This window comes from Hordeum vulgare, chromosome 6H (genome assembly GCF_904849725.1).
Source record: "Hordeum vulgare subsp. vulgare chromosome 6H, MorexV3_pseudomolecules_assembly, whole genome shotgun sequence".
Classification (NCBI taxonomy): domain Eukaryota; kingdom Viridiplantae; phylum Streptophyta; class Magnoliopsida; order Poales; family Poaceae; genus Hordeum; species Hordeum vulgare.
Genome location: NC_058523.1, coordinates 81836520 through 81847529, shown reverse-complemented (window position 1 = coordinate 81847529; position 11010 = coordinate 81836520).

Here is an 11010-nt window from a genome sequence, read left to right as displayed (position 1 = left end):
CAGTGCATCAGGAGTCAGCTTGAGGAGATTCTGCCTGAGGAATTTCTCCTTTTTGGCCTTTGCCAGTGCATCAGGAGTCAGCTTGAGGAGATTCTGCCGGGCCTGCTGTTCTTTCCACTTGGCTTCATTTATGAAGGTAGCCACCATGTGGCTGATGCCAGGAGGAAGTTTCAAATCATCAATGGGTGTGTTTGGGTCCTCATAGCATATATTGATGTAGTCGAGGAGGACCTTGGGGTCCATGGCCAGAGGAATAGCACTGCCTGATGCTTGTGCTACCCGTTCTTGCTTGTTTCTGATGATGGCTTGCAGGGTTTCATCATCATACTCATCACTTCCCTCTGATGCAGACGGGACTGCGATGATTTTGCTGGGGCTGGGCAGAGGTGCACGTTCAGTAGTTGCCAAAGTCTTCACAAGTTGTGTTGAAGACTTTGTCTCCGAGCTAGTTGCAGCTGGGAGTGAGGAGCTGGAGCTGGCGGTCGTAGGCTTCACGACATGCTTCTGTACTAGTTTTTCTTGAGGCTTTGGAGGTGGAGCTCAGGATTTTGGTGCAGAGGAGATTGGTGCTGAGGGTTTTGGTGCTGATGGTTTTGGTGTTGAAGGTTTTGGAACTAAGGGTTTTGGAGCTGACGGTTTTGTGACAGAAGCCTGAATAGACTTCTCTTGAGGCTTTGAAGCCCTTTGCTTTGTTGGCACAGACTGCGTGTGAGGAATTTCTGAGCCTGAGGTTTCTGCCGCTGAGGAATTAGCAGCACCGGAGGCAGCAGCTGAGGATTCATTGAATTTCCTCACTGTAGCTTCTGCTTGCTTCTTGAGCTTGGCCAGATGCTTTTCTTTCTCATCTGGGTAGTCATCAATTGTCATAAGACTTGAGGGATGTGCTACTTGATGATCCTCAAGTGGGGCCCTTCTGCCAGGAGGCTTCAGAGCGAATTTCTTCGCATATTTTGGAGTCACAAACCTGTACTCCTTCCATTCCTTCGCCCATCTGCGTTCAATCTTCTGCAGCCTTATCTTTCTCTTGGCCATTGTCTCATGTTCTTCATCAGGCGTACAAGTCCAAGTATATGTCCTCAAGGATATCAACAACTGTGTTCTGCTCCAGTTTCTTTCCTCCCTTCTGTTTTCTCTCTTCCTCCATTTTCTTCAGTTGAGGACTTTGCTGATGATTTTGAACTCTTGAGGATTCTGATGAGCCTTGAAGAGTTTCTTCCAGAAATGCTACAAATGAGTTAATGTGATGAGAACCGAGAGATTCATCAGCTGACATGTGTGTACCTGTGAACAGAGTATAGTTGCGAGGAATTTGGAGAGGTCATATGCGTTCTCAGATTTGAAGAAAATGAAAAAGTTTGACAGTTTGAGGAATATAACCAGTGGTTGAGGAATTTGCCTAAGCATACTGTTCTTGGGTTCCAGAGTTGTACAGATCCGAAAATTCGCACAATTGAGGAATCTCGTGAAAATCTTAGATGCTTAGCTAGTTCATCAATGATTGCGGTGATAGGTAGTGTTTGAGGAATCATGTGCACATCGTATCTTGAGGAAAAACAGATTTCACATAGAAGAGGTAAAATTTCAGATCTAATCTGCTGTAAAAATGGGATATATTTACCCTGGAAGGTGCGAACGAAGAACACAGAAAGTAGTGTTGGAGAGGCTCTTCGGTCGAGTGTCCAATGCACCCTAACTTGGCGGCAGAGGACGTTTACGGTGGCGGCGGACGTAGATGGTCCGACACCGACGTGATCCTGGCGACGAAAAGGTCGAGGCAGTGAAGCTCTTCATTACCGGCGACAAGACTACCAGCGGTGGCGCTTGGGTTCGGTGGAGTGTGCGATGGCAGGAGAGCGATGAGGCGAAGAAGAGGATACCGAGGGGGATAAGGACATATTTATAGCCCGAAAGTTACTGTTTGGCGCGAAAGTTTCAGACCAAATAGCCCCTGCCTCTACGTCTCCGCAGGACACGTGTAGCTCCCGTACGATGCGGTGGAGATAGTGGAGATCGTGGTTATCCGATCGTGGGAAGTGGGGGTTCAGTTACTGTGCCTTTAAAGAAAACATTTCTTGAAGATTTGAGGATTTTCGTTACAAAATCATCAGCTGACAAGGATGCAGTGAGGATTTTGAACTAAGTTTCAAGTAGAACGCATATGAAGAATTGAATAGACTCGATAAGTATAGCATAGAGGGAAAGGAGGGTCCGATCACATTCACTTAGCACAAACATCGACTTGAAGAAATAGCAATAAGTGAATGCTGTTGAGGACTAGAAATCACAGTCTACCTAGGCAAATGAAAGTCATCAAGTGTTTTTGAAGATTTTGTAATAGATCATCACAATGAAGAACAACTGTTTTAAAGAAAAATGCATTGTGAGGAAATTGATCATTTGAAGAAAATCAACTTGAGGAATTTCACATTGGGCGGTGGTGTTACCCACCATATAAGAATGTTGATTACAGACGTCGCGTACACTTGTCGTAGGGCCGTGAGAATCAATTTCTTCATTAATTGCTTCACATTCAGAGTGACTTTCTTCATCAGTTGAAGAAAATCATTTCATCATGTGTTGCACATCTAAGTCATCAACCTTGCATAAGTGTTAGGATGTGTGTATGTTTTTACAAAACATTTGAAGACTCTAAGATATTTAGCTCACACCGCAACTTGCAAAACCTTTTCTCATCCAAGGGCTTAGTGAAGATATCTGCCAGTTGATCATCAGTCTTCACATGGTCGATGAGGATATTGCCCATGAGGACATGGTCCCGAAGAAAATGATGACGAATCTGGATGTGCTTGGTCTTCGAGTGCTGTACTGGGTTGTATGCAACCTTGATAGCACTCTCATTGTCACAGTAGAGAGGCACATTCTTCATGTTGATGCCGTAGTCCTTGAGGGTTTGCTTCATCCACAGTAATTGATCACATCAAGAACCAGCAGCAATGTACTCAGCTTCGGCAGTGGAGAGTGATACACAGTTCTGCTTCTTTGAGGACCAGCAAACTAGTGATCTTCCGAGGAAATGGCATGTGCCAGAAGTTGACTTGTGATCCACACGGTCACCAGCATAGTCTGAATCAGAATACCCTACGAGATGAAGATTGGAGCCCTTGGGATACCATAATCCTAGTGTTGGTGTGTGAGCTAAGTATCGAAGAATATGTTTCACAGCCTTATGGTGTGATTCCTTCGGTTTTGCTTGAAAACGTGCACACATGCAAACACTAAGCATTATATTTGGCCTAGATGCACATAGATACAATAAGGAGCCAATCATAGAACGGTATACCTGCTGATCGAAATCTTTACCATTTTCATCAGTGCCGAGGTGGTCGTTGGTAGGCATTGGAGTCTTGGCACCTTTGCATTCGTGCATGTCGAATTTCCTCAGAACATCCTTGAGGTATTTCTCCTGTGATATGAAGATTCCATTGCTTTGTTGACGAATTTGAAGACCTAAGAAGAATTTCAGCTCCCCCATCATGGACATCTGATATTCTTCACTCATCATGTAGGCAAATTCATCACTGTATCTTTTGTCAGTACAGCCAAATATGATATCATCAACATATATTTGACATACAAACAACTCATTATCATAGGATTTTGTGGAAAGAGTTGGATCGAGTGAACCAGGTTTGAAGCCATTCTTCATGAGGAATTCCTTCAATGTATCATACCATCCCCGAGGGGCTTGCTTGAGGCCATACAGAGCCTTTTTGAGTCTGAAGACTTTGTCTGGATCCTTTGGATCCGCAAAACCTGGGGGCTGAGCAACATATACTTCTTCCTCAAGCCTACCATTGAGGAATGCACTTTTCACGTCCATTTGATATAAGGTGATGTTATGATGATTAGCTTATAGTATTCGAATAGCTTCAAGTCTAGCAACAGGTGCAAAATTTTCATCGGAATCTATTCCTTCAACCTGGGTGTAGCCTTGGGCTACAAGTCGTGCCTTGTTCCTCACCACTTGACCGTCCTCATCTTGCTTGTTTCGGAAAATCCACTTGGTGCCAATGTTGTTGTGCTTGCGAGGATTTGGTTGTTTGACGAGCTCCCATACGTCATTCAGCTTGAAGTGAAGAAGTTCGTCTTGCATGGCTTGGATCCACTCTGGTTCTAGAAAAGCCTCGACTACTTTTGAGGGTTCTGTGATGGATACAAAAGAAAAATGCCCACAAAAGTTAACTAAGTGTGAAGCTTTTGAGCGAGTGAGAGGACCTGGCGCGTTGATGTCGTTGAGGATTTTGTCAAGTTCTACTTCGTTTGCAATCCTCGGATGTGCTGGTTGAGGATTTTGTCTGGGCTGAGGAAGTGGTGCTGTTGCAATTTCCTCAGGAGCATCTTCTTGGTTTTTATCAGCGATGGGGATTGTTTCTTCACCAATTTCCTCAGTTGGGACAATGTCTTCAGTAGGCTTAAGCTTTACCGCTTCCTCAGGAGACAGCTTATCTGGATCAAAAGGCAATTGCTCTCTTTGCGAGCCATTAGTTTCATCGAACCACACACCTACAGTCTCAACAACTTTGTTGTGATAGTTGTTGAAGACTCTGTAAGTGTGCGAGTCCTTTCCATAACCGAGCATAAAACCTTCATGTGCCTTAGGTGCAAATTTTGAGCTATGGTGAGGATCTCTAATCCAGCATTTTGCACCGAAGAGTTTGAAATAACTTACATTGGGTTTCTTATCAGTGAGGAGTTCATATGAGGTTTTCTTGAGGAATTTGTGAAGATATACCCTGTTGATGATATGGCATGCAGTGTTGATTGCTTTAGGCCAGAAGCGACGAGGAGTCTGATATTCTTCAAGCATAGGTCTTGCCATTTCAACCAGAGTCATGTTCTTCCTTTCGACGACACCATTCTGCTGAGGAGTATAAGGAGCAGACAATTCGTGAGTAATACCAAGTTCATCAAGATAATCATCAAGACCAGTGTTTTTGAACTCGGTTCCATTATCACTCCTGATGTGTTTGATCTTGATGCCAAAGTTCGTCGAGGCCCTTGAAGAAAATCGTTTGAAGATTTCCTGCACTTTAGTTTTATACACTATGATAAGCACCCAAGTATATCTGGAATAACCATCAACTATGACGAAGCCATATAAAGATGCTGCATTGGTTAGTGTGGCATAGTGAGTAGGTCCAAATAAATCCATATGAAGTAATTCGAATGGACGTGTAGTAGTCATGATGGTTTTAGAGGGATGCTTGGATCTGGTCATTTTCCCAGATTCACAAGCACCGCAGAGATGGTCCTTGAGGAATTTGACTGATTCGATGCCGATGACATGCTTCTTCTTTGCAAGCGTGTGCAGATTCCTCATGCCTCCATGACCTAGTCTTCGGTGCCACAGCCATCCTTCTAAGGTTTTTGCTAATAAGCAAGTGGCTGGTTGAGGACCTATAGAGAAATCAACAATGTACAAATCCCCTCTTCTTACACCTTCGAAGACTTTGGATCTCTCGGATTCCATGATGGCTACACATCTATATCTACCAAAGATAACAATCATATCAAGATCACAAAGCATCAAGATTGACAAGAGGTTAAAACCAAGGGATTTAACAAGCATCACTTTGTCCATATGCCTATCCTTGGAAATAGCTACTTTGCCAAGTCCCAATACCTTGCTTTTACCTTTGTCAACATATGTGATTTGCTTCAGAGGTGATGGAGTTAGTGGCATATTCATCAGTAGGCTTTTATCACCAGTCATGTGATGTGTGCAACCACTATCGAGAACCCACTCAGTATTTTTGGGTTTGTCATCCTGCAGATGAATTAGTACAGCTTACCATCTCATATGCTTCAGATTTGAAGAATATGATATTAATTTCATCAGTTCAGTAATTTCATCATAACAGAAATGTAAGGACGTGTGAAATATCTCTATTTCATCAATCATTAGCTTGCGTCCTATCAAGCATTTCCTCAGGTCTCTAGCAAATTCTTCAGATGTTGATTTTTATCTGGAGACCTGACCTGCATAAGTGATTAGTTTGATTTCTTCACCACCCACATCTGAAGGGGTGGCAAAGCATTCATCATCCTGCGAGCACCATATGAGAAAGGTGGCATTGAAGCTAATGCACTTCTCTTAATAGTAGGGGGGTTAAAGTACTCATATGAATATGCAGAGAACTGGTTTGAGGATTTATGAACATAATAATTTGAGGAGTAACGCTCATATTCATATTCCTTGTAGTTTCCCTGCATGTTAGACGCATAAGCACGGGTACGAGCATAATTTTGACGAGTTGAGGATTTTGATCCCCTTGAAGACTTTGGTCCTCCTGAGGAATTTGATCTGGGTTCAGATTCTTCAGAGGTGGTGCCATGAGGACATTCACCTGAAGATTTTCAAGACAACTTTTGGGAACCCAGATTTTCCTCAAAGGAGGGCCATTCCTGCAGTTAGTTCCAACATATCGAGCAAATACTTCACCAGATTGATTTTTGAACAATTTATAGTTGGAATCAAATGACTCATCCGAGGAATAGGATAATTCACATGAGAAGCCAGTTAGATTAGATGGATCGAAAGGAGGCCGAGTAGCAGCAACCCATGAGGTTTTGGGATACTCCTCAGGTTTCCAATAAGATCCATCAGCATTTAATTTCCTCTCAAAGGCAATTTCTTCTTTCCTCGGGTTCCTGTTCAAGATCTGCTTTTTGAGCACATCACAAAGGGTTTGGTGTCCTTTGAGGCTTTTGTACAAGCCTGTCACGTACAATTCCTTCAACCCTGCATTTTCATCAGTAACATTTGTGTTTTCCTCAAGTGAGGAAATAGACACAACAGGTGCAATTGAAGAATTTGTAGCATTTGATGATTCTGGTGAGGAATTAGCAGTTTTACTTTCAATGCATTTAAGACATGGAGGAATAAATTCAACTTGACTGGCGCTGATCTATTGAGTTAGTAATGAATCATTTTCCATACGAAGATCATCATGAGACATCCTCAGCTTCTCAAGATCAAGCTTCCTTTGAAGAAATTCATAGGAAAGCTTCTCATGATCAGTGAGGAGTGTATCATAACAATCCTGAAGATTATCAAATCTAGACTCAAGATTTTTCATGTCATCAGCGAGGATTTGATTAGGATTCATTTCATCATTCAACAGATCATCACTTTTGTCTAGCAGTTTTTGAAGCTTTCCCAGAGCAGTTTGTTGTTTAGTGGCAATGATAGCAAGTTTACTGTAACTGGGTTTCTTATAATCATTATGTTCACAGTCACTTGAATCAGAGGAGGAGGCATTATTTGATACCTTTGAACCTTTTGCCATGAAGCAATAGGTTGGAGCGATGTCATCAGCATAGTCATCAGTATGGATGGTGCAATCATTTTCTTCAAGATTGAAGATTGACTTGCTGACGAAAGTGGTTGCTAGTGCAAGACTAGCCTGTACGGATTCTGAGTCTTCTCCAGAGCCTTCTTCTTCATCACATTCCTCTGATTCTGCCTCGGAGTCCATTTCCTTGCCAATAAGTGCCTGAGCCTTTCTGAAGCTAGTCTTCTTGTGTGATGAGGACTTTGAAGATGAGGATTTTGAAGATTTCTTCTTCTTCTTCGAGTCATCAGAACTGTCATCCTTGTATTTCTTCTTCTTTGATTCCTTTCCCCAGCGGGGACAATCAGCAATGTAATGACCTGATTTCTTGCACTTGTGACAGGTCCGTTTCTTGTAGTCCTCAAATGCAGATTCTAATTTCCTCATGTCACTTCTTGATGATTTACCGAACTGGCCTCGTCGTGTAAATCTCTGGAATTTCCTCACAAGCATTGCAGGCTCGTGTCCAAATTCTTTAGGTTCACAACTGCTATCATTTGTGTCTTCTTCTTCAGATGAGGAAATTGCTCTAGCCTTCAGTGCACGTGGTCTGGAATAGCTTTGTCCATATAGATCTCTCTTTTCTTCTAGCTGGAATTCAGGAGTATTTAGCCTTTCAAGGATATCAGCTGGATCTAGCATCTTGTAGTCTGGTCTTTCTTGAATCATCAGAACAAGAGTGTCAAATGAAGAATCCAAGGATCTCAGCAGTTTCTTCACAACTTCGTGATCAGTGATGTCTCGAGCTCCCAGTGCTTGCAGTTCATTTGATGTATCAGTGAGGCGATCAAAGGTGTCTTGGCAGCATTCATTGTCATGTCTCTTGAAGTGATTGAAGAGATTGCGAAGAATATCAACACGAGAGTCACGCTAGGTTGATACTCCTTCGTTTACCTTGCACAGTCTCTCCCAGATCAGTGTTGCAGAGCCCAAAGCACTTACTCTTCCAAACTGTCCAGGGCTCAGATGGCCACATATGATGTTCTTTGCTTGAGAATCAAGTTGCTTGAATTTCTTCACATTAGCTGCAGTGACACTGGCAGAAATGATGGGGACGCCATTTTGCACAATATACCAGAGATCATTATCAATATCTTGTAGATGCATTTGCATTTTGTTCTTCCAGAAGGGAAAGTTCTTCCCTTCGTAGGTAGGACATGTTGCAGTCACCTTGAACATGCCTGCAGTCGACATAACTAAAACTCCAGGTGGTTAAACCAAAATCACACAAAACAAGGGAGTACCTTGCTCTGATACCAATTGAAAGTGCGTTATATCAACTAGAGGGGGGTGAATAGGAGATTTTTAGAATTTCATCACTGAGGAAATTCCTTTTGAGGAAATTCCTCACTGAGTACTAACTTACAGCGGAAACAGTAAAGGATCAGACGTGCAAACGTTCACAACAGCTGTATTACAGAGTGAAGAATGTGAAAACAGATTGCACAGTAAGCAGGCACGCAGAATACAGATGATGATTAACTATTGTGAAGAATTTGGGGTTGAGGAAATTCAGAGAAAGTCTTCAACAAATTCTTCAAACAGTCACAGTGAAAGTCATCAGCACATAATACAGAGAAAGTAAAGAGTTGAGGAATTAGAACCCGATTCTCAGAGAAGACAGTCGTTGATGACCCAGTTCCAACTGTTGTGACAGTCGTACATCTGGTTTGGAGCGGCTTGGTATTGAAACCAAAGGACACCCAGTCCCGGGACACACAGTCACTACCGTATTCTCCTTGAGCTAAGGACACACAGTCCTCGCCCAACACTCGTGGTAAGTCTTCAGGGCAGACTTCCAAACCCTCACAAACTCGGTCACCCAGCGATCCACAATTGACTGCTCGATTGCTCTAGACCATGACGTCTAACCGTCTGGAGGATGCACAGTCCTCAATGGTAAAAGGCTTCAGTCCCACACAGGAACAACTTCTTAAGTGATGCTCAATCACTAGGTTTGGTTTGTGGTTTCAGTGGGTGGTGTATTTCCTCACTTATGAATTACTCTCGAAGGCTCTGAGGAATTTGGTTGCTCTTATGACAAGTGTCAGTTTCTAACGGAGCAGCCAACCAGCTAGTGGTTGGGGGGCAGCTATTTATAGCCTAGGAGCATCCCGACATGATTTGACACTAATGCCCTTAACTAATATGACCGTTGGACTGGATAAGACCAGTGACTTGGCGTGGTTATCGAAACGGTCGGGACCCTCAACTGTGATAGTCCTCATGTCACTCATATTCCTCACTTGAGGCTTTTGGTAGCATTAGGCTTGGGTTGAGCATCATGAGGAATCCCATTCCATAGTGTTACTTTGACCCCCTTTAACAGTACGGTGTTCCTATTCATCAAATGCGAAGAAAGTAAAACAGAAAACGTAAATCTTCACGCTTCAATTTCCTCAGAATGATTTTCTTCAGGAACCGCCGTTCTTCTCAGTATGAGTATCTTCACGAGGAATATCAATTTCATCGCAGATTCCTCGCGATTCATTTCTTCAGCTTCAGACCAATTTCTTCAACTGAAGATATACATTTTTAGGGGTCAATATTCTTCAAATATCTCAAACTCCTCAATGACTTATAGATCCTGTGTACACTTATAAACACATTAGATACTTAACTTATAAGTCTTCAAACCACCAAAATCACTAAGGGGCACTAGATGCACTTACACGTGGGCCCCACATGCTTGGTTGCCGTGGCCTGGGGGGTGGCCGCGGCAACAGGGCTTGTGGCCCACTGGCCCGTCCCCTCCGGTGGATCTTTGTGCAGGTATTTTTCATATTTTCCAGAAATATTCTCCGTAAATTTTCAGGACGTTCCGAGAACTTTCATTTCTGCACAAAAATAACACCATGGCAATTCTACTGAAAACAGCATCAGTCCAGGTTAGTTCCATTCAAATCATGCAAATTAGAGTCCAAAACAAGGCAAAAGAGTTTGGAAAAGTAGATACGATGGAGACATATCAACTCCCCCAAGCTTAAAACCTTGCTTGTCCTCAAGCAACTCACTTGACAAACTGAAAGAGAAAGAAAAACTTTGACAAACTCTATTTGATCTTGTTGTTGCAACTATGTCTAACTCATAACCAGAATTTCAGCAAGATCACAAGTTAACCACATGAGCAAGTGACACAAAGGTCTCACGGTAAACTAATATCAATGGCATAATCAGCTAGCGAGCAAATAATAATGAGTTTCAGATACCAACAATTCAATCAAAACAAGCATGAAGCAATATGAATAGGTGGTATCTCGCTAGCTCTTTCTGACACCGCAAAACATAAATGCAGAGTACTTTTAAAGATCAAGGGCTGACTAAACATTGTAATTCATAGCAACGAATATCCAGTCATAGTCATACTCAATATCAATCAAAAGCAAAGCATAAAAATGACAGAGGTGCTCTCTAATTGGTGCTTATATAAGAAGAGGATGACTCAATAGGAAAATAAATAGACAGGCCCTTCGCAGAGGGAAGCATTGATTTGCAGAGGTGCCAGAGCTCAAGCTTTGAAAACAGAGGTAATAATTTTGGGTGGCATGCTTTCATTGTCAACGCAATGACCAAGAGTTCTCAATATCTTCCATGATGTTCAAGCTATAGGCGGTTCCCAAACAGAAAATTAAAATTTTAACTCCCCCACCACCAA